The following is a 22,638-nucleotide window of genomic DNA, read 5'->3' as shown; positions in this document are numbered from 1 at the left end:
ATAGCAAAGACTTTTGCTTACATACAGTATATCCAGACCCAGAAGCAACTGAAACCTGCTACATATGGCTCTGTCAGGACAAGGATCGCAACAAACCTGTGCCACAATTTGGGCCCTGCAAAAATCAAGGCCAATTACCCAGTTCTTATTGACAAAACAACCTACTGCTGTCCCGGAGCGCAAATCTCAGGAGGTTTAACGTGTGACAGTAAGCCCCGTTCTAAGTTTTCAACTGACCCGATATACCAACCAATGTTGTAAGGACCTTCAACATGGCCTGAAAAGGAAGAAAATTGTTAGGTTGGTTGCACCAGCCGGGAATCGAACCCGGTTCGCAAGAATGGGAATCTTGCATGATACCACTACACCACTGGTGCTTTTTGGGCCCTGTTCTCTGTTTAATTCGTACATCATTTACAACTTGACCCCACTGTAGGTTGGCCTAAGAACGCAGTCTGCAGATTTGAAAACCTACAGTACATGAAATGCACTTTTACATCCATTTACAGGATTTCTTGTTCATGTACTCAGCTAGCAACTTGGGGGATTGGTTGGATGAAGATTTTCTAAATACACTGCAACCTGCTTGACATCATCTGGCACATCCTGGAAAACCTCAAGGTTTTCATTAACTGAATTCAATTTAATGATATGACTCTGCTAGCTACTTGTAAGAACAAAGAAGTTTAGCTACATTTACCCCAAGTAACAATCCCGCAGGCTTTTTTCTCAAGAGGCAAGCTGACAAACAAGACAGCAAATCAAGGCCAGGACACTTGCATGATAGCAGCTAACTACGTCTTGCGCTTAGGGTAGGATGGCAATTCCTCTGAAGCTTCAGAGTCCAGTCTTAAACCCTAGCTATAAAGCGACCCAGAGGCCTTGGGTAATTGATTCAAGTTGATTCTCTACTACCACAGTGTTTTTTATTTGCTTCCTCTAGCATGTCCTGCAAAAATAAGAAGCAACACAAATTTCTCAGCTAGAGAGTCCTTTGCCACACTTCAGGAGAACATATGACTGGTGCTTTTTTTACACCATGAAGCAAAGAAAGCTCATTCCTGTCCAAATCATAGGGTATTTCACTCCCTTGGCATGGTTTCCTTCATATCTACTATGCATATAGCAAAGACTTTTGCTTACATACTGTATATCCAGACCCAGAAGCAACTGAAACCTGCTACATATGGCTCTGTCAGGACAAGGATCGCAACAAACCTGTGCCACAATTTGGGCCCTGCAAAAATCAAGGCCAGTTTCCCAGTTCTTATTGACCAAACAACCTACTGCTGTCCCGGAGCGCAAATCTCAGGAGGTTTAACGTGTGACATAAGCCCCGTTCTAAGTTTTCAACTGACCCGATATACCAACCAATGTTGTAAGGACCTTCAACATGGCCTGAAAAGGAAGAAAATTGTTAGGTTGGTTGCACCAGCCGGGAATCGAATCCGGTTCGCAAGAATGGGAATCTTACATGATACCACTACACCACTGGTGCTTTTTGGGCCCTGTTCTCTGTTTAATTCGTACATCATTTACAACTTGACCCCACTGTAGGTTGGCCTAAGAACGCAGTCTGCAGATTTGAAAACCTACAGTACATGAAATGCACTTTTACATCCATTTACAGGATTTCTTGTTCATGTACTCAGCTAGCAACTTGGGGGAATGGTTGGATGAAGATTTTCTAAATACACTGCAACCTGCTTGACATCATCTGGCACATCCTGGAAAACCTCAAGGTTTTCATTAACTGAATTCAATTTAATGATATGACTCTGCTAGCTACTTGTAAGAACAAAGAAGTTTAGCTACATTTACCCCAAGTAACAATCCCGCAGGCTTTTTTCTCAAGAGGCAAGCTGACAAACAAGACAGCAAATCAAGGCCAGGACACTTGCATGATAGCAGCTAACTACGTCTTGCGCTTAGGGTAGGATGGCAATTCCTCTGAAGCTTCAGAGTCCAGTCTTAAACCCTAGCTATAAAGCGACCCAGAGGCCTTGGGTAATTGATTCAAGTTGATTCTCTACTACCACAGTGTTTTTTATTTGCTTCCTCTAGCATGTCCTGCAAAAATAAGAAGCAACACAAATTTCTCAGCTAGAGAGTCCTTTGCCACACTTCAGGAGAACATATGACTGGTGCTTTTTTTACACCATGAAGCAAAGAAAGCTCATTCCTGTCCAAATCATAGGGTATTTCACTCCCTTGGCATGGTTTCCTTCATATCTACTATGCATATAGCAAAGACTTTTGCTTACATACTGTATATCCAGACCCAGAAGCAACTGAAACCTGCTACATATGGCTCTGTCAGGACAAGGATCGCAACAAACCTGTGCCACAATTTGGGCCCTGCAAAAATCAAGGCCAGTTTCCCAGTTCTTATTGACCAAACAACCTACTGCTGTCCCGGAGCGCAAATCTCAGGAGGTTTAACGTGTGACATAAGCCCCGTTCTAAGTTTTCAACTGACCCGATATACCAACCAATGTTGTAAGGACCTTCAACATGGCCTGAAAAGGAAGAAAATTGTTAGGTTGGTTGCACCAGCCGGGAATCGAATCCGGTTCGCAAGAATGGGAATCTTACATGATACCACTACACCACTGGTGCTTTTTGGGCCCTGTTCTCTGTTTAATTCATACATCATTTACAACTTGACCCCACTGTAGGTTGGCCTAAGAACGCAGTCTGCAGATTTAAAAACGTACAGTACATGAAATGCACTTTTACATCCATTTACAGGATGTCTTGTTCATGTACTCAGCTAGCAACTTGGGGGATTGGTTGGATGAAGATTTTCTAAATACACTGCAACCTGCTTGACATCATCTGGCACATCCTGGAAAACCTCAAGGTTTTCATTAACTGAATTCAACTTAAGGATATGACTCTGCTAGCTACTTGTAAGAACAAAGAAGTTTAGCTACATTTAACCCAGGTAACAATCCGGCAGGCTTTTTTCTCAAGAGGCAAGCTGACAAACAACACCTATGCTTTAGTTTTGAATTTAGTTTAAATGAGTTTAAATGAAAACAAACACAAGCCTTGGGTAATTGATTCAAGTTGATTCTCTACAACCACAGTGTTTTTTATTTGCCTCCTCCTGCATGTCCTGCAAAAATAAGATTTCTTGTTCATGTACTCAGCTAGCAACTTGGGGGAATGGTTGGATGAAGATTTTCTAAATACACTGCAACCTGCTTGACATCATCTGGCACATCCTGGAAAACTAATGATATGACTCTGCTAGCTACTTGTAAGAACAAAGAAGTTCAGCTACATTTACCCCAGGTAACAATCCGGCAGGCTTTTTTCTCAAGAGGCAAGCTGACGAACAACACAGCAAATCAAGGCCAGGACACTTGCATGATAGCAGCTAACTACGTCTTGCGCTTAGGGTAGGATGGCAATTCCTCTGAAGCTTCAGGGTCCAGTCTTAAACCCTAGCTATAAAGTGACCCAGATGGGACTTGAACCCACAATCCTCAGCTCTGAAGGCTGATGCCTTATCCATTAGGCCACTGGGCCTATGCTTTAGTTTTGAATTTAGTTTAAATGAGTTTAAATGAAAACAAACACAAGCCTTGGGTAATTGATTCAAGTTGATTCTCTACAACCACAGTGTTTTTTATTTGCTTCCTCTAGCATGTCCTGCAAAAATAAGAAGCAACACAAATTTCTCAGCTAGAGAGTCCTTTGCCACACTTCAGTAGAACAGATGACTGGCGCTTTTTTTACACCATGAAGCAAAGAAAGCTCATTCCTGTCCAAATCATAGGGTATTTCACTCCCTTGGCATGGTTTCCTTCAGATCTACACTGCATATAGCAAAGACTTTTGCTTACATACTGTATATCCAGACCCAGAAGCAACTGAAACCTGCTACATATGGCTCTGTCAGGACAAGGATCGCAACAAACCTGTGCCACAATCTGGGCCCTGCAAAAATCAAGGCCAGTTTCCCAGTTCTTATTGACCAAACAACCTACTGCTGTCCCGGAGCGCAAATCTCAGGAGGTTTAACGTGTGACAGTAAGTCCCGTTCTAAGTTTTCAACTGACCCGATATACCAACCAATGTTGTAAGGACCTTCAACATGGCCTGAAAAGGAAGAAAATTGTTAGGTTGGTTGCACCAGCCGGGAATCGAACCCGGTTCGCAAGAATGGGAATCTTGCATGATACCACTACACCACTGGTGCTTTTTGGGCCCTGTTCTCTGTTTAATTCGTACATCATTTACAACTTGACCCCACTGTAGGTTGGCCTAAGAACGCAGTCTGCAGATTTGAAAACCTACAGTACATGAAATGCACTTTTACATCCATTTACAGGATTTCTTGTTCATGTACTCAGCTAGCAACTTGGGGGATTGGTTGGATAAAGATTTTCTAAATACACTGCAACATGCTTGACATCATCTGGCACATCCTGGAAAACCTCAAGGTTTTCATTAACTGAATTTAACTTAATGATATGACTCTTCTAGCTACTTGTAAGAACAAAGAAATTCAGCTACATTTACCCCAGGTAACAATCCGACAGGCTTTTTTCTCAAGAGGCAAGCTGACGAACAACACAGCAAATCAAGGCCAGGACATTTGCATGATAGCAGCTAACTACGTCTTGCGCTTAGGGTAGGATGGTAATTCCTCTGAAGCTTCAGGGTCCAGTCTTAAATCCTAGCTATAAAGTGACCCAGATGGGACTCGAACCCACAATCCTCAGCTCCGAAGGCTGATGCCTTATCCATTAGGCCACTGGGCCTATGCTCTAGTTTTGAATTTAGTTTAAATGAGTTTAAATGAAAACAAACACAAGCCTTGGGTAATTGATTCAAGTTGATTCTCTACAACCACAGTGATTTTATTTGCTTCCTCTAGCATGTCGTGCAAAAATAAGAAGCAACACAAATTTCTCAGCTAGAGAGTCCTTTGCCACACTTCAGGAGAACAGATGACTGGCGCTTTTTTTACACCATGAAGCAAAGAAAGCTCATTCCTGTCCAAATCATAGGGTATTTCACTCCCTTGGCATGGTTTCCTTCAGATCTACACTGCATATAGCAAAGACTTTTGCTTACATACTGTATATCCAGACCCAGAAGCAACTGAAACCTGCTACATATGGCTCTGTCAGGACAAGGATCGCAACAAACCTGTGCCACAATCTGGGCCCTGCAAAAATCAAGGCCAGTTTCCCAGTTCTTATTGACCAAACAACCTACTGCTGTCCCGGAGCGCAAATCTCAGGAGGTTTAACGTGTGACAGTAAGTCCCGTTCTAAGTTTTCAACTGACCCGATATACCAACCAATGTTGTAAGGACCTTCAACATGGCCTGAAAAGGAAGAAAATTGTTAGGTTCGTTGCACCAGCCGGGAATCGAACCCGGTTTGCAAGAATGGGAATCATGCATGATACCACTACACCACTGGTGCTTCTTGGGGCCTGTTCTCTGTTTAATTCATACATCATTTACAACTTGACCCCACTGTAGGTTGGCCTAAGAACGCAGTCTGCAGATTTGAAAACCTACAGTACATGAAATGCACTTTTACATCCATTTACAGGATTTCTTGTTCATGTACTCAGCTAGCAACTTGGGGAAATGATTGGATGAAGATTTTCTAAATACACTGCAACCTGCTTGACATCATCTGGCACATCCTGGAAAACCTCAAGGTTTTCATTAACTGAATTCAACTTAAGGATATGACTCTGCTAGCTACTTGTAAGAACAAAGAAGTTCAGCTACATTTACCCCAGGTAACAATCCGGCAGGCTCTTTTCTCAAGAGGCAAGCTGACGAACAACACAGCAAATCAAGGCCAGGACAGTTGCATGATAGCAGCTAACTACGTCTTGCGCTTAGGGTAGGATGGCAATTCCTCTGAAGCTTCAGGGTCCAGTCTTAAATCCTAGCTATAAAGTGACCCAGATGGGACTCGAACCCACAATCCTCAGCGCCGAAGGCTGATGCCTTATCCATTAGGCCACTGGGCCTATGCTTTAGTTTTGAATTTAGTTTAAATGAGTTTAAATGAAAACAAACACAAGCCTTGGGTAATTGATTCAAGTTGATTCTCTACAACCACAGTGTTTTTTATTTGCTTCCTCTAGCATGTCCTGCAAAAATAAGAAGCAACACAAATTTCTCAGCTAGAGAGTCCTTTGCCACACTTCAGGAGAACAGATGACTGGCGCTTTTTTTACACCATGAAGCAAAGAAAGCTCATTCCTGTCCAAATCATAGGGTATTTCACTCCCTTGGCATGGTTTCCTTCAGATCTACACTGCATATAGCAAAGACTTTTGCTTACATACTGTATATCCAGACCCAGAAGCAACTGAAACCTGCTACATATGGCTCTGTCAGGACAAGGATCGCAACAAACCTGTGCCACAATCTGGGCCCTGCAAAAATCAAGGCCAGTTTCCCAGTTCTTATTGACCAAACAACCTACTGCTGTCCCGGAGCGCAAATCTCAGGAGGTTTACCGTGTGACAGTAAGTCCCGTTCTAAGTTTTCAACTGACCTGATATACCAACCAATGTTGTAAGGACCTTCAACATGGCCTGAAAAGGAAGAAAATTGTTAGGTGGGTTGCACCAGCCGGGAATCGAACCCAGTTCGCAAGAATGGGAATCTTGCATGATACCACTACACCACTGGTGCTTTTTGGGCCCTGTTCTCTGTTTAATTCGTACATCATTTACAACTTGACCCCACTGTAGGTTGGCCTAAGAACGCAGTCTGCAGATTTGAAAACCTACAGTACATGAAATGCACTTTTACATCCATTTACAGGATTTCTTGTTCATGTACTCAGCTAGCAACTTGGGGAAATGATTGGATGAAGATTTTCTAAATACACTGCAACCTGCTTGACATCATCTGGCACATCCTGGAAAACCTCAAGGTTTTCATTAACTGAATTCAACTTAAGGATATGACTCTGCTAGCTACTTGTAAGAACAAAGAAGTTCAGCTACATTTACCCCAGGTAACAATCCGGCAGGCTTTTTTCTCAAGAGGCAAGCTGACGAACAACACAGCAAATCAAGGCCAGGACAGTTGCATGATAGCAGCTAACTACGTCTTGCGCTTAGGGTAGGATGGCAATTCCTCTGAAGCTTCAGGGTCCAGTCTTAAATCCTAGCTATAAAGTGACCCAGATGGGACTCGAACCCACAATCCTCAGCGCCGAAGGCTGATGCCTTATCCATTAGGCCACTGGGCCTATGCTTTAGTTTTGAATTTAGTTTAAATGAGTTTAAATGAAAACAAACACAAGCCTTGGGTAATTGATTCAAGTTGATTCTCTACAACCACAGTGTTTTTTATTTGCTTCCTCTAGCATGTCGTGCAAAAATAAGAAGCAACACAAATTTCTCAGCTAGAGAATCCTTTGCCACACTTCAGGAGAACAGATGACTGGCGCTTTTTTTACACCATGAAGCAAAGAAAGCTCATTCCTGTCCAAATCATAGGGTATTTCACTCCCTTGGCATGGTTTCCTTCAGATCTACACTGCATATAGCAAAGACTTTTGCTTACATACTGTATATCCAGACCCAGAAGCAACTGAAACCTGCTACATATGGCTCTGTCAGGACAAGGATCGCAACAAACCTGTGCCACAATCTGGGCCCTGCAAAAATCAAGGCCAGTTTCCCAGTTCTTATTGACCAAACAACCTACTGCTGTCCCGGAGCGCAAATCTCAGGAGGTTTACCGTGTGACAGTAAGTCCCGTTCTAAGTTTTCAACTGACCTGATATACCAACCAATGTTGTAAGGACCTTCAACATGGCCTGAAAAGGAAGAAAATTGTTAGGTGGGTTGCACCAGCCGGGAATCGAACCCAGTTCGCAAGAATGGGAATCTTGCATGACACCACTACACCACTGGTGCTTCTTGGGCCCTGTTCTCTGTTTAATTCATACATCATTTACAACTTGACCCCACTGTAGGTTGGCCTAAGAACGCAGTCTGCAGATTTGAAAACCTACCGTACATGAAATGCACTTTTAAATCCATTTACAGGATTTCTTGTTCATGTACTCAACTAGCAACTTGGGGGATTGGTTGGATAAAGATTTTCTAAATACACTGCAACCTGCTTGACATCATCTGGCACATCCTGGAAAACCTCAAGGTTTTCATTAACTGAATTCAACTTAATGATATGACTCTGCTAGCTACTTGTAAGAACAAAGAAGTTCAGCTACATTTAACCCAGGTAACAATCCGGCAGGCTTTTTTCTCAAGAGGAAAGCTGACGAACAACACAGCAAATCAAGGCCAGGACACTTGCATGATAGGAGCTAACTACGTATTGCACTTAGGGGAGGATGGCAATTCCTCTGAAGCTTCAGGGTCCAGTCTTAAACCCTAGCTATGAAGTGACCCAGATGGGACTCGAACCCACAATCCTCAGCTCCGAAGGCTGATGCCTTATCCATTATGCTTTAGTTTTGAATTTAGTTTAAATGAGTTTAAATGAAAACAAACACAAGCCTTGGGTAATTGATTCAAGTTGATTCTCTACAACCACAGTGTTTTTTATTTGCTTCCTCCAGCATGTCCTGCAAAAATAAGAAGCAACACAAATTTCTCAGCTAGAGAGTCCTTTGCCACACTTCAGGAGAACAGATGACTGGCGCTTTTTTTACACCATGAAGCAAAGAAAGCTCATTCCTGTCCAAATCATAGGGTATTTCACTCCCTTGGCATGGTTTCCTTCAGATCTACACTGCATATAGCAAAGACTTTTGCTTACATACTGTATATCCAGACCCAGAAGCAACTGAAACCTGCTACATATGGCTCTGTCAGGACAAGGATCGCAACAAACCTGTGCCACAATCTGGGCCTAGCAAAAATCAAGGCCAGTTTCCCAGTTCTTATTGACCAAACAACCTACTGCTGTCCCGAAGCGCAAATCTCAGGAGGTTTAACATGTGACAGTAAGTCCCGTTCTAAGTTTTCAACTGACCCGATATACCAACCAATGTTGTAAGGACCTTCAACATGGCCTGAAAAGGAAGAAAAGTGTTAGGTTGGTTGCACCAGCCAGGAATCGAACGCGGTTCGCAAGAATGGGAATCTTGCATGATACCACTACACCACTGGTGCTTTTTGGGCCCTGTTCTCTGTTTAATTCGTACATCATTTACAACTTGACCCCACTGTAGGTTGGCCTAAGAACGCAGTCTGCAGATTTGAAAACCTACAGTACATGAAATGCACTTTTAAATCCATTTACAGGATTTCTTGTTCATGTACTCAGCTAGCAACTTGGGGGATTGGTTGGATAAAGATTTTCTAAATACACTGCAACCTGCTTGACATCATCTGGCACATCCTGGAAAACCTCAAGGTTTTCATTAACTGAATTCAACTTAATGATATGACTCTGCTAGCTACTTGTAAAAACAAAGAAGTTCAGCTACATTTACCCCAAGTAACAATCCGGCAGGCTTTTTTCTCAAGAGGCAAGCTGACGAACAACACAGCAAATCAAGGCCAGGACACTTGCGTGATAGCAGCTAACTACGTCTTGCGCTTAGGGTAGGATGGCAATTCCTCTGAAGCCTCAGGGTCCAGTCTTAAACCCTAGCTATAAAGTGACCCAGATGGGACTCAAACCCACAATCCTCAGCTCCAAAGGCTGATGCCTTATCCATTAGACCAACTTTAAATGAGTTTAAATGAAAACAAACACAAGCCTTGGGTAATTGATTCAAGTTGATTCTCTACAACCAGAGTGTTTTTTATTTGCTTCCTCTAGCATGTCCTGCAAAAATAAGAAACAACACAAATTTCTCAGCTAGAGAGTCCTTTGCCACACTTCAGGAGAACAGATGACTGGCGCTTTTTTTACACCATGAAGCAAAGAAAGCTCATTCCTGTCCAAATCATAGGGTATTTCACTCCCTTGGCATGGTTTCCTTCAGATCTACACTGCATATAGCAAAGACTTTTGCTTACATACTGTATATCCAGACCCAGAAGCAACTGAAACCTGCTACATATGGCTCTGTCAGGACAAGGATCGCAACAAACCTGTGCCACAATCTGGGCCCTGCAAAAATCAAGGCCAGTTTCCCAGTTCTTATTGACCAAACAACCTACTGCTGTCCCGGAGCGCAAATCTCAGGAGGTTTAACATGTGACAGTAAGTCCAGTTCTAAGTTTTCAACTGACCCGATATACCAACCAATGTTGTAAGGACCTTCAACATGGCCTGAAAAGGAAGAAAATTGTTAGGTTCATTGCACCAGCCGGGAATCGAAACCCGTTCGCAAGAATGGGAATCTTGCATGATACCACTACACCACTGGTGCTTCTTGGGCCCTGTTCTCTGTTTAATTCATACATCATTTACAACTTGACCCCACTGTAGGTTGGCCTAAGAACGCAGTCTGCAGATTTGAAAACCTACAGTACATGAAATGCACTTTTACATCCATTTACAGGATTTCTTGTTCATGTACTCAACTAGCGACTTGGGGGATTGGTTGGATAAAGATTTTCTAAATACACTGCAACATGCTTGACATCATCTGGCACATCCTGGAAAACCTCAAGGTTTTCATTAACTGAATTTAACTTAATGATATGACTCTTCTAGCTACTTGAAAGAACAAAGAAATTCAGCTACATTTACCCCAGGTAACAATCCGACAGGCTTTTTTCTCAAGAGGCAAGCTGACGAACAACACAGCAAATCAAGGCCAGGACAGTTGCATGATAGCAGCTAACTACGTCTTGCGCTTAGGGTAGGATGGCAATTCCTCTGAAGCTTCAGGGTCCAGTCTTAAATCCTAGCTATAAAGTGACCCAGATGGGACTCGAACCCACAATCCTCAGCTCCGAAGGCTGATGCCTTATCCATTAGGCCACTGGGCCTATGCTTTAATTTTGAATTTAGTTTAAATGAGTTTAAATGAAAACAAACACAAGCCTTGGGTAATTGATTCAAGTTGATTCTCTACAACCAGAGTGTTTTTTATTTGCTTCCTCTAGCATGTCCTGCAAAAATAAGAAGCAACACAAATTTCTCAGCTAGAGAGTCCTTTGCCACACTTCAGGAGAACAGATGACTGGCGCTTTTTTTACACCATGAAGCAAAGAAAGCTCATTCCTGTCCAAATCATAGGGTATTTCACTCCCTTGGCATGGTTTCCTTCAGATCTACACTGCATATAGCAAAGACTTTTGCTTACATACTGTATATCCAGACCCAGAAGCAACTGAAACCTGCTACATATGGCTCTGTCAGGACAAGGATCGCAACAAACCTGTGCCACAATCTGGGCCCTGCAAAAATCAAGGCCAGTTTCCCAGTTCTTATTGACCAAACAACCTACTGCTGTCCCGGAGCGCAAATCTCAGGAGGTTTAACGTGTGACAGTAAGTCCCGTTCTAAGTTTTCAACTGACCCGATATACCAACCAATGTTGTAAGGACCTTCAACATGGCCTGAAAAGGAAGAAAATTGTTAGGTTCATTGCACCAGCCGGGAATCGAAACCCGTTCGCAAGAATGGGAATCTTGCATGATACCACTACACCACTGGTGCTTCTTGGGCCCTGTTCTCTGTTTAATTCATACATCATTTACAACTTGACCCCACTGTAGGTTGGCCTAAGAACGCAGTCTGCAGATTTGAAAACCTACAGTACATGAAATGCACTTTTACATCCATTTACAGGATTTCTTGTTCATGTACTCAGCTAGCAACTTGGGGAAATGGTTGGATGAAGATTTTCTAAATACACTGCAACATGCTTGACATCATCTGGCACATCCTGGAAAACCTCAAGGTTTTCATTAACTGAATTTAACTTAATGATATGACTCTTCTAGCTACTTGTAAGAACAAAGAAATTCAGCTACATTTACCCCAGGTAACAATCCGACAGGCTTTTTTCTCAAGAGGCAAGCTGACGAACAACACAGCAAATCAAGGCCAGGACAGTTGCATGATAGCAGCTAACTACGTCTTGGGCTTAGGGTAGGATGGCAATTCCTCTGAAGCTTCAGGGTCCAGTCTTAAATCCTAGCTATAAAGTGACCCAGATGGGACTCAAACCAACAATCCTCAGCTCCGAAGGCTGATGCCTTATCCATTAGGCCACTGGGCCTATGCTTTAGTTTTGAATTTAGTTTAAATGAGTTTAAATGAAAACAAACACAAGCCTTGGGTAATTGATTCAAGTTGATTCTCTACAACCAGAGTGTTTTTTATTTGCTTCCTCTAGCATGTCCTGCAAAAATAAGAAGCAACACAAATTTCTCAGCTAGAGAGTCCTTTGCCACACTTCAGGAGAACAGATGACTGGCGCTTTTTTTTACACCATGAAGCAAAGAAAGCTCATTCCTGTCCAAATCATAGGGTATTTCACTCCCTTGGCATGGTTTCCTTCAGATCTACACTGCATATAGCAAAGACTTTTGCTTACATACTGTATATCCAGACCCAGAAGCAACTGAAACCTGCTACATATGGCTCTGTCAGGACAAGGATCGCAACAAACCTGTGCCACAATCTGGGCCCTGCAAAAATCAAGGCCAGTTTCCCAGTTCTTATTGACCAAACAACCTACTGCTGTCCCGGAGCGCAAATCTCAGGAGGTTTACCGTGTGACAGTAAGTCCCGTTCTAAGTTTTCAACTGACCCGATATACCAACCAATGTTGTAAGGACCTTCAACATGGCCTGAAAAGGAAGAAAATTGTTAGGTGGGTTGCACCAGCCGGGAATTGAACCCAGTTCGCAAGAATGGGAATCTTGCATGATACCACTACACCACTGGTGCTTCTTGGGCCCTGTTCTCTGTTTAATTCATACATCATTTACAACTTGACCCCACTGTAGGTTGGCCTAAGAACGCAGTCTGCAGATTTGAAAACCTACAGTACATGAAATGCACTTTTACATCCATTTACAGGATTTCTTGTTCATGTACTCAACTAGCAACTTGGGGGATTGGTTGGATAAAGATTTTCTAAATACACTGCAACATGCTTGACATCATCTGGCACATCCTGGAAAACCTCAAGGTTTTCATTAACTGAATTTAACTTAATGATATGACTCTTCTAGCTACTTGTAAGAACAAAGAAGTTCAGCTACATTTACCCCAGGTAACAATCCGGCAGGCTTTTTTCTCAAGAGGCAAGCTGACGAACAACACAGCAAATCAAGGCCAGGACAGTTGCATGATAGCAGCTAACTACGTCTTGCGCTTAGGGTAGGATGGCAATTCCTCTGAAGCTTCAGGGTCCAGTCTTAAATTCTAGCTATAAAGTGACCCAGATGGGACTCGAACCCACAATCCTCAGCTCCGAAGGCTGATGCCTTATCCATTAGGCCACTGGGCCTATGCTTTAGTTTTGAATTTAGTTTAAATGAGTTTAAATGAAAACAAACACAAGCCTTGGGTAATTGTTTCAAGTTGATTCTCTACAACCACAGTGTTTTTTATTTGCTTCCTCTAGCATGTCCTGCAAAAATAAGAAGCAACACAAATTTCTCAGCTAGAGAGTCCTTTGCCACACTTCAGGAGAACAGATGACTGGCGCTTTTTTTACACCATGAAGCAAAGAAAGCTCATTCCTGTCCAAATCATAGGGTATTTCACTACCTTGGCATGGTTTCCTTCAGATCTACACTGCATATAGCAAAGACTTTTGCTTACATACTGTATATCCAGACCCAGAAGCAACTGAAACCTGCTACATATGGCTCTGTCAGGACAAGGATCGCAACAAACCTGTGCCACAATCTGGGCCCTGCAAAAATCAAGGCCAGTTTCCCAGTTCTTATTGACCAAACAACCTACTGCTGTCCCGGAGCGCAAATCTCAGGAGGTTTACCGTGTGACAGTAAGTCCCGGTTTAAGTTTTCAACTGACCCGATATACCAACCAATGTTGTAAGGACCTTCAACATGGCCTGAAAAGGAAGAAAATTGTTAGGTGGGTTGCACCAGCCGGGAATCGAACCCAGTTCGCAAGAATGGGAATCTTGCATGATACCACTACACCACTGGTGCTTCTTGGGCCCTGTTCTCTGTTTAATTCATACATCATTTACAACTTGACCCCACTGTAGGTTGGCCTAAGAACGCAGTCTGCAGATTTGAAAACCTACAGTACATGAAATGCACTTTTACATCCATTTACAGGATTTCTTGTTCATGTACTCAGCTAGCAACTTGGGGAAATGGTTGGATGAAGATTTTCTAAATACACTGCAACCTGCTTGACATCATCTGGCACATCCTGGAAAACCTCAAGGTTTTCATTAACTGAATTCAACTTAATGATATGACTCTTCTAGCTACTTGTAAGAACAAAGAAATTCAGCTACATTTACCCCAGGTAACAATCCGACAGGCTTTTTTCTCAAGAGGCAAGCTGACGAACAACACAGCAAATCAAGGCCAGGACAGTTGCATGATAGCAGCTAACTACGTCTTGCGCTTAGGGTAGGATGGCAATTCCTCTGAAGCTTCAGGGTCCAGTCTTAAATCCTAGCTATAAAGTGACCCAGATGGGACTCGAACCCACAATCCTCAGCTCCGAAGGCTGATGCCTTATCCATTAGGCCACTGGGCCTATGCTTTAGTTTTGAATTTAGTTTAAATGAGTTTAAATGAAAACAAACACAAGCCTTGGGTAATTGATTCAAGTTGATTCTCTACAACCACAGTGTTTTTTATTTGCTTCCTCTAGCATGTCCTGCAAAAATAAGAAGCAACACAAATTTCTCAGCTAGAGAGTCCTTTGCCACACTTCAAGAGAACAGATGACTGGCGCTTTTTTTACACCATGAAGCAAAGAAAGCTCATTCCTGTCCAAATCATAGGGTATTTCACTCCCTTGGCATGGTTTCCTTCAGATCTACACTGCATATAGCAAAGACTTTTGCTTACATACTGTATATCCAGACCCAGAAGCAACTGAAACCTGCTACATATGGCTCTGTCAGGACAAGGATCGCAACAAACCTGTGCTACAATCTGGGCCCTGCAAAAATCAAGGCCAGTTTTCCAGTTCTTATTGACCAAACAACCTACTGCTGTCCCGAAGCGCAAATCTTAGGAGGTTTACCGTGTGACAGTAAGTCCCGTTCTAAGTTTTCAACTGACCCGATATACCAACCAATGTTGTAAGGACCTTCAACATGGCCTGAAAAGGAAGAAAATTGTTAGGGTGGTTGCACCAGCCAAGAATCGAAACCCGTTCGCAAGAATGGGAATGTTGCATGATACCACTACACCACTGGTGCTTCTTGGGCCCTGTTCTCTGTTTAATTCATACATCATTTACAACTTGACCCCACTGTAGGTTGGCCTAAGAACGCAGTCTGCAGATTTGAAAACCTACAGTACATGAAATGCACTTTTACATCCATTTACAGGATTTCTTGTTCATGTACTCAGCTAGCAACTTGGGGGATTGGTTGGATGAAGATTTTCTAAATACACTGCAACCTGCTTGACATCATCTGGCACATCCTGGAAAACCTCAAGGTTTTCATTAACTGAATTCAACTTAAGGATATGACTCTGCTAGCTACTTGTAAGAACAAAGAAGTTCAGCTACATTTACCCCAGGTAACAATCCGGCAGGCTTTTTTCTCAAGAGGCAAGCTGACGACCAACACAGCAAATCAAGGCCAGGACAGTTGCATGATAGCAGCTAACTACGTCTTGCGCTTAGGGTAGGATGGCAATTCCTCTGAAGCTTCAGGGTCCAGTCTTAAATCCTAGCTATAAAGTGACCCAGATGGGACTCGAACCCACAATCCTCAGCTCCGAAGGCTGATGCCTTATCCATTAGGCCACTGGGCCTATGCTTTAGTTTTGAATTTAGTTTAAATGAGTTTAAATGAAAACAAACACAAGCCTTGGGTAATTGATTCAAGTTGATTCTCTACAACCACAGTGTTTTTTATTTGCTTCCTCTAGCATGTCCTGCAAAAATAAGAAGCAACACAAATTTCTCAGCTAGAGAGTCCTTTGCCACACTTCAGGAGAACAGATGACTGGCGCTTTTTTTACACCATGAAGCAAAGAAAGCTCATTCCTGTCCAAATCATAGGGTATTTCACTCCCTTGGCATGGTTTCCTTCAGATCTACACTGCATATAGCAAAGACTTTTGCTTACATACTGTATATCCAGACCCAGAAGCAACTGAAACCTGCTACATATGGCTCTGTCAGGACAAGGATCGCAACAAACCTGTGCCACAATCTGGGCCCTGCAAAAATCAAGGCCAGTTTCCCAGTTCTTATTGACCAAACAACCTACTGCTGTCCCGGAGCGCAAATCTCAGGAGGTTTAACGTGTGACAGTAAGTCCCGTTCTAAGTTTTCAACTGACCCGATATACCAACCAATGTTGTAAGGACCTTCAACATGGCCTGAAAAGGAAGAAAATTGTTAGGTTCATTGCACCAGCCGGGAATCGAAACCCGTTCGCAAGAATGGGAATCTTGCATGATACCGCTACACCACTGGTGCTTCTTGGGCCCTGTTCTCTGTTTAATTCATACATCATTTACAACTTGACCCCACTGTAGGTTGGCCTAAGAACGCAGTCTGCAGATTTGAAAACCTACAGTACATGAAATGCACTTTTACATCCATTTACAGGATTTCTTGTTCATGTACTCAACTAGCGACTTGGGGGATTGGTTGGATAAAGATTTTCTAAATACACTGCAACATGCTTGACATCATCTGGCACATCCTGGAAAACCTCAAGGTTTTCATTAACTGAATTTAACTTAATGATATGACTCTTCTAGCTACTTGTAAGAACAAAGAAATTTAGCTACATTTACCCCAGGTAACAATCCGACAGGCTTTTTTCTCAAGAGGCAAGCTGACGAACAACACAGCAAATCAAGGCCAGGACAGTTGCATGATAGCAGCTAACTACGTCTTGCGCTTAGGGTAGGATGGCAATTCCTCTGAAGCTTCAGGGTCCAGTCTTAAATCCTAGCTATAAAGTGACCCAGATGGGACTCGAACCCACAATCCTCAGCTCCGAAGGCTGATGCCTTATCCATTAGGCCACTGGGCCTATGCTTTAATTTTGAATTTAGTTTAAATGAGTTTAAATGAAAACAAACACAAGCCTTGGGTAATTGATTCAAGTTGATTCTCTACAACCAGAGTGTTTTTTATTTGCTTCCTCTAGCATGTCGTGCAAAAATAAGAAGCAACACAAATTTCTCAGCTAGAGAGTCCTTTGCCACACTTCAGGAGAACAGATGACTGGCGCTTTTTTTACACCATGAAGCAAAGAAAGCTCATTCCTGTCCAAATCATAGGGTATTTCACTCCCTTGGCATGGTTTCCTTCAGATCTACACTGCATATAGCAAAGACTTTTGCTTACATACTGTATATCCAGACCCAGAAGCAACTGAAACCTGCTACATATGGCTCTGTCAGGACAAGGATCGCAACAAACCTGTGCCACAATCTGGGCCCTGCAAAAATCAAGGCCAGTTTCCCAGTTCTTATTGACCAAACAACCTACTGCTGTCCCGGAGCGCAAATCTCAGGAGGTTTACCGTGTGACAGTAAGTCCCGTTCTAAGTTTTCAACTGACCCGATATACCAACCAATGTTGTAAGGACCTTCAACATGGCCTGAAAAGGAAGAAAATTGTTAGGTTCGTTGCACCAGCCGGGAATCGAACCCGGTTCGCAAGAATGGGAATCTTGCATGATACCACTACACCACTGGTGCTTCTTGGGCCCTGTTCTCTGTTTAATTCATACATCATTTACAACTTGACCCCACTGTAGGTTGGCCTAAGAACGCAGTCTGCAGATTTGAAAACCTACAGTACATGAAATGCACTTTTACATCCATTTACAGGATTTCTTGTTCATGTACTCAGCTAGCAACTTGGGGAAATGGTTGGATGAAGATTTTCTAAATACACTGCAACCTGCTTGACATCATCTGGCACATCCTGGAAAACCTCAAGGTTTTCATTAACTGAATTCAACTTAAGGATATGACTCTGCTAGCTACTTGTAAGAACAAAGAAGTTCAGCTACATTTACCCCAGGTAACAATCCGGCAGGCTTTTTTCTCAAGAGGCAAGCTGACGAACAACACAGCAAATCAAGGCCAGGACACTTGCATGATAGCAGCTAACTACGTCTTGCGCTTAGGGTAGGATGGCAATTCCTCTGAATCTTCAGGGTCCAGTCTTAAATCCTAGCTATAAAGTGACCCAGATGGGACTCGAACCCACAATCCTCAGCTCCGAAGGCTGATGCCTTATCCATTAGGCCACTGGGCCCACGCTTTAGTTTTGAATTTAGTTTAAATGAGTTTAAATGAAAACAAACACAAGCCTTGGGTAATTGATTCAAGTTGATTCTCTACAACCACAGTGTTTTTTATTTGCTTCCTCTAGCATGTCCTGCAAAAATAAGAAGCAACACAAATTTCTCAGCTAGAGAGTCCATTGCCACACTTCAGGAGAACAGATGACTCGCGCTTTTTTTACACCATGAAGCAAAGAAAGCTCATTCCTGTCCAAATCATAGGGTATTTCACTCCCTTGGCATGGTTTCCTTCAGATCTACACTGCATATAGCAAAGACTTTTGCTTACATACTGTATATCCAGACCCAGAAGCAACTGAAACCTGCTACATATGGCTCTGTCAGGACAAGGATCGCAACAAACCTGTGCCACAATCTGGGCCCTGCAAAAATCAAGGCCAGTTTCCCAGTTCTTATTGACCAAACAACCTACTGCTGTCCCGGAGCGCAAATCTCAGGAGGTTTACCGTGTGACAGTAAGTCCAGTTCTAAGTTTTCAACTGACCCGATATACCAACCAATGTTGTAAGGACCTTCAACATGGCCTGAAAAGGAAGAAAATTGTTAGGTGGGTTGCACCAGCCGGGAATCGAACCCAGTTCGCAAGAATGGGAATCTTGCATGATACCACTACACCACTGGTGCTTCTTGGGCCCTGTTCTCTGTTTAATTCATACATCATTTACAACTTGACCCCACTGTAGGTTGGCCTAAGAACGCAGTCTGCAGATTTGAAAACCTACAGTACATGAAATGCACTTTTACATCCATTTACAGGATTTCTTGTTCATGTACTCAACTAGCAACTTGGGGGATTGGTTGGATAAAGATTTTCTAAATACACTGCAACATGCTTGACATCATCTGGCACATCCTGGAAAACCTCAAGGTTTTCATTAACTGAATTTAACTTAATGATATGACTCTTCTAGCTACTTGTAAGAACAAAGAAATTCAGCTACATTTACCCCAGGTAACAATCCGACAGGCTTTTTTCTCAAGAGGCAAGCTGACGAACAACACAGCAAATCAAGGCCAGGACAGTTGCATGATAGCAGCTAACTACGTCTTGCGCTTAGGGTAGGATGGCAATTCCTCTGAAGCTTCAGGGTCCAGTCTTAAATCCTAGCTATAAAGTGACCCAGATGGGACTCAAACCAACAATCCTCAGCTCCGAAGGCTGATGCCTTATCCATTAGGCCACTGGGCCTATGCTTTAGTTTTGAATTTAGTTTAAATGAGTTTAAATGAAAACAAACACAAGCCTTGGGTAATTGATTCAAGTTGATTCTCTACAACCAGAGTGTTTTTTATTTGCTTCCTCTAGCATGTCCTGCAAAAATAAGAAGCAACACAAATTTCTCAGCTAGAGAATCCTTTGCCACACTTCAGGAGAACAGATGACTGGCGCTTTTTTTTACACCATGAAGCAAAGAAAGCTCATTCCTGTCCAAATCATAGGGTATTTCACTCCCTTGGCATGGTTTCCTTCAGATCTACACTGCATATAGCAAAGACTTTTGCTTACATACTGTATATCCAGACCCAGAAGCAACTGAAACCTGCTACATATGGCTCTGTCAGGACAAGGATCGCAACAAACCTGTGCCACAATCTGGGCCCTGCAAAAATCAAGGCCAGTTTCCCAGTTCTTATTGACCAAACAACCTACTGCTGTCCCGAAGCGCAAATCTTAGGAGGTTTACCGTGTGACAGTAAGTCCCGTTCTAAGTTTTCAACTGACCCGATATACCAACCAATGTTGTAAGGACCTTCAACATGGCCTGAAAAGGAAGAAAATTGTTAGGGTGGTTGCACCAGCCAAGAATCGAAACCCGTTCGCAAGAATGGGAATGTTGCATGATACCACTACACCACTGGTGCTTCTTGGGCCCTGTTCTCTGTTTAATTCATACATCATTTACAACTTGACCCCACTGTAGGTTGGCCTAAGAACGCAGTCTGCAGATTTGAAAACCTACAGTACATGAAATGCACTTTTACATCCATTTACAGGATTTCTTGTTCATGTACTCAGCTAGCAACTTGGGGAAATGGTTGGATGAAGATTTTCTAAATACACTGCAACCTGCTTGACATCATCTGGCACATCCTGGAAAACCTCAAGGGTTTCATTAACTGAATTAAACTTAATGATATGACTCTGCTAGCTACTTGTAAGAACAAAGAAGTTCAGCTACATTTACCCCAGGTACCAATCCGGCAGGCTCTTTGCTCAAGAGGCAAGCAACACAGCAAATCAAGGCCAGGACGGCAATTCCTCTGAAGCTTCAGGGTGCAGTCTTAAATCCTAGCTATGAAGTGACCCAGATGGGACTCGAACCCACAATCCTCAGCTCCGAAGGCTGATGCCTTATCCATTAGGCCACTGGGCCTATGCTTTAGTTTTGAATTTAGTTTAAATGAGTTTAAATGAAAACAAACACAAGCCTTGGGTAATTGATTCAAGTTGATTCTCTACAACCACAGTGTTTTTTATTTGCTTCCTCTAGCATGTCCTGCAAAAATAAGAAGCAACACAAATTTCTCAGCTAGAGAGTCCTTTGCCACACTTCAGGAGAACAGATGACTGGCGCTTTTTTTACACCATGAAGCAAAGAAAGCTCATTCCTGTCCAAATCATAGGGTATTTCACTACCTTGGCATGGTTTCCTTCAGATCTACACTGCATATAGCAAAGACTTTTGCTTACATACTGTATATCCAGACCCAGAAGCAACTGAAACCTGCTACATATGGCTCTGTCAGGACAAGGATCGCAACAAACCTGTGCCACAATCTGGGCCCTGCAAAAATCAAGGCCAGTTTCCCAGTTCTTATTGACCAAACAACCTACTGCTGTCCCGGAGCGCAAATCTCAGGAGGTTTACCGTGTGACAGTAAGTCCCGTTCTAAGTTTTCAACTGACCCGATATACCAACCAATGTTGTAAGGACCTTCAACATGGCCTGAAAAGGAAGAAAATTGTTAGGTGGGTTGCACCAGCCGGGAATCGAACCCAGTTCGCAAGAATGGGAATCTTGCATGATACCACTACACCACTGGTGCTTCTTGGGCCCTGTTCTCTGTTTAATTCATACATCATTTACAACTTGACCCCACTGTAGGTTGGCCTAAGAACGCAGTCTGCAGATTTGAAAACCTACAGTACATGAAATGCACTTTTACATCCATTTACAGGATTTCTTGTTCATGTACTCAGCTAGCAACTTGGGGAAATGGTTGGATGAAGATTTTCTAAATACACTGCAACCTGCTTGACATCATCTGGCACATCCTGGAAAACCTCAAGGTTTTCATTAACTGAATTCAACTTAATGATATGACTCTTCTAGCTACTTGTAAGAACAAAGAAATTCAGCTACATTTACCCCAGGTAACAATCCGACAGGCTTTTTTCTCAAGAGGCAAGCTGACGAACAACACAGCAAATCAAGGCCAGGACAGTTGCATGATAGCAGCTAACTACGTCTTGCGCTTAGGGTAGGATGGCAATTCCTCTGAAGCTTCAGGGTCCAGTCTTAAATCCTAGCTATAAAGTGACCCAGATGGGACTCGAACCCACAATCCTCAGCTCCGAAGGCTGATGCCTTATCCATTAGGCCACTGGGCCTATGCTTTAGTTTTGAATTTAGTTTAAATGAGTTTAAATGAAAACAAACACAAGCCTTGGGTAATTGATTCAAGTTGATTCTCTACAACCAGAGTGTTTTTTATTTGCTTCCTCTAGCATGTCCTGCAAAAATAAGAAGCAACACAAATTTCTCAGCTAGAGAGTCCTTTGCCACACTTCAGGAGAACAGATGACTGGCGCTTTTTTTACACCATGAAGCAAAGAAAGCTCATTCCTGTCCAAATCATAGGGTATTTCACTCCCTTGGCATGGTTTCCTTCAGATCTACACTGCATATAGCAAAGACTTTTGCTTACATACTGTATATCCAGACCCAGAAGCAACTGAAACCTGCTACATATGGCTCTGTCAGGACAAGGATCGCAACAAACCTGTGCTACAATCTGGGCCCTGCAAAAATCAAGGCCAGTTTTCCAGTTCTTATTGACCAAACAACCTACTGCTGTCCCGAAGCGCAAATCTTAGGAGGTTTACCGTGTGACAGTAAGTCCCGTTCTAAGTTTTCAACTGACCCGATATACCAACCAATGTTGTAAGGACCTTCAACATGGCCTGAAAAGGAAGAAAATTGTTAGGGTGGTTGCACCAGCCAAGAATCGAAAC

General features: G+C 42.8%; 23 non-coding genes across 23 annotated transcripts; all 23 read right to left on the bottom strand.

The window, feature by feature from the left end:
* Positions 1-306: 306 nt before the first annotated feature.
* trnag-ccc (transfer RNA glycine (anticodon CCC)) lies at positions 307-377 on the bottom strand. The gene has a single exon. It is a non-coding gene; the product is annotated as a tRNA-Gly (tRNA).
* Positions 378-1,427: 1,050 nt separating this feature from the next.
* On the bottom strand, positions 1,428-1,498 carry trnag-ccc (transfer RNA glycine (anticodon CCC)). Its single transcript has one exon. It is a non-coding gene; the product is annotated as a tRNA-Gly (tRNA).
* Positions 1,499-2,548: 1,050 nt separating this feature from the next.
* On the bottom strand, positions 2,549-2,619 carry trnag-ccc (transfer RNA glycine (anticodon CCC)). The gene has a single exon. It is a non-coding gene; the product is annotated as a tRNA-Gly (tRNA).
* A 1,520-nt stretch (positions 2,620-4,139) lies between these two features.
* trnag-ccc (transfer RNA glycine (anticodon CCC)) lies at positions 4,140-4,210 on the bottom strand. Its single transcript has one exon. It is a non-coding gene; the product is annotated as a tRNA-Gly (tRNA).
* Positions 4,211-4,702: 492 nt separating this feature from the next.
* trnar-ucg (transfer RNA arginine (anticodon UCG)) lies at positions 4,703-4,775 on the bottom strand. The gene has a single exon. It is a non-coding gene; the product is annotated as a tRNA-Arg (tRNA).
* A 601-nt stretch (positions 4,776-5,376) lies between these two features.
* On the bottom strand, positions 5,377-5,447 carry trnag-ccc (transfer RNA glycine (anticodon CCC)). Its single transcript has one exon. It is a non-coding gene; the product is annotated as a tRNA-Gly (tRNA).
* Positions 5,448-5,939: 492 nt separating this feature from the next.
* Positions 5,940-6,012, bottom strand: trnar-ucg (transfer RNA arginine (anticodon UCG)). The gene has a single exon. It is a non-coding gene; the product is annotated as a tRNA-Arg (tRNA).
* A 602-nt stretch (positions 6,013-6,614) lies between these two features.
* On the bottom strand, positions 6,615-6,685 carry trnag-ccc (transfer RNA glycine (anticodon CCC)). Its single transcript has one exon. It is a non-coding gene; the product is annotated as a tRNA-Gly (tRNA).
* A 492-nt stretch (positions 6,686-7,177) lies between these two features.
* On the bottom strand, positions 7,178-7,250 carry trnar-ucg (transfer RNA arginine (anticodon UCG)). Its single transcript has one exon. It is a non-coding gene; the product is annotated as a tRNA-Arg (tRNA).
* Positions 7,251-7,852: 602 nt separating this feature from the next.
* On the bottom strand, positions 7,853-7,923 carry trnag-ccc (transfer RNA glycine (anticodon CCC)). Its single transcript has one exon. It is a non-coding gene; the product is annotated as a tRNA-Gly (tRNA).
* A 2,927-nt stretch (positions 7,924-10,850) lies between these two features.
* trnar-ucg (transfer RNA arginine (anticodon UCG)) lies at positions 10,851-10,923 on the bottom strand. Its single transcript has one exon. It is a non-coding gene; the product is annotated as a tRNA-Arg (tRNA).
* A 1,841-nt stretch (positions 10,924-12,764) lies between these two features.
* trnag-ccc (transfer RNA glycine (anticodon CCC)) lies at positions 12,765-12,835 on the bottom strand. Its single transcript has one exon. It is a non-coding gene; the product is annotated as a tRNA-Gly (tRNA).
* Positions 12,836-13,327: 492 nt separating this feature from the next.
* Positions 13,328-13,400, bottom strand: trnar-ucg (transfer RNA arginine (anticodon UCG)). Its single transcript has one exon. It is a non-coding gene; the product is annotated as a tRNA-Arg (tRNA).
* A 602-nt stretch (positions 13,401-14,002) lies between these two features.
* Positions 14,003-14,073, bottom strand: trnag-ccc (transfer RNA glycine (anticodon CCC)). The gene has a single exon. It is a non-coding gene; the product is annotated as a tRNA-Gly (tRNA).
* A 492-nt stretch (positions 14,074-14,565) lies between these two features.
* trnar-ucg (transfer RNA arginine (anticodon UCG)) lies at positions 14,566-14,638 on the bottom strand. Its single transcript has one exon. It is a non-coding gene; the product is annotated as a tRNA-Arg (tRNA).
* A 1,165-nt stretch (positions 14,639-15,803) lies between these two features.
* trnar-ucg (transfer RNA arginine (anticodon UCG)) lies at positions 15,804-15,876 on the bottom strand. Its single transcript has one exon. It is a non-coding gene; the product is annotated as a tRNA-Arg (tRNA).
* A 1,165-nt stretch (positions 15,877-17,041) lies between these two features.
* On the bottom strand, positions 17,042-17,114 carry trnar-ucg (transfer RNA arginine (anticodon UCG)). Its single transcript has one exon. It is a non-coding gene; the product is annotated as a tRNA-Arg (tRNA).
* A 602-nt stretch (positions 17,115-17,716) lies between these two features.
* Positions 17,717-17,787, bottom strand: trnag-ccc (transfer RNA glycine (anticodon CCC)). The gene has a single exon. It is a non-coding gene; the product is annotated as a tRNA-Gly (tRNA).
* Positions 17,788-18,279: 492 nt separating this feature from the next.
* Positions 18,280-18,352, bottom strand: trnar-ucg (transfer RNA arginine (anticodon UCG)). Its single transcript has one exon. It is a non-coding gene; the product is annotated as a tRNA-Arg (tRNA).
* Positions 18,353-18,954: 602 nt separating this feature from the next.
* trnag-ccc (transfer RNA glycine (anticodon CCC)) lies at positions 18,955-19,025 on the bottom strand. The gene has a single exon. It is a non-coding gene; the product is annotated as a tRNA-Gly (tRNA).
* A 1,678-nt stretch (positions 19,026-20,703) lies between these two features.
* trnar-ucg (transfer RNA arginine (anticodon UCG)) lies at positions 20,704-20,776 on the bottom strand. The gene has a single exon. It is a non-coding gene; the product is annotated as a tRNA-Arg (tRNA).
* A 602-nt stretch (positions 20,777-21,378) lies between these two features.
* On the bottom strand, positions 21,379-21,449 carry trnag-ccc (transfer RNA glycine (anticodon CCC)). Its single transcript has one exon. It is a non-coding gene; the product is annotated as a tRNA-Gly (tRNA).
* A 492-nt stretch (positions 21,450-21,941) lies between these two features.
* On the bottom strand, positions 21,942-22,014 carry trnar-ucg (transfer RNA arginine (anticodon UCG)). Its single transcript has one exon. It is a non-coding gene; the product is annotated as a tRNA-Arg (tRNA).
* Between the last annotated feature and the right edge of the window lie 624 nt (positions 22,015-22,638).

Source organism: Clarias gariepinus, chromosome 9 (genome assembly GCF_024256425.1).
Source record: "Clarias gariepinus isolate MV-2021 ecotype Netherlands chromosome 9, CGAR_prim_01v2, whole genome shotgun sequence".
NCBI lineage: Eukaryota > Metazoa > Chordata > Actinopteri > Siluriformes > Clariidae > Clarias > Clarias gariepinus.
The sequence above is the reverse complement of the archived record's forward strand: the minus strand, read 5'-3'. Positions and strand labels throughout refer to the sequence as shown.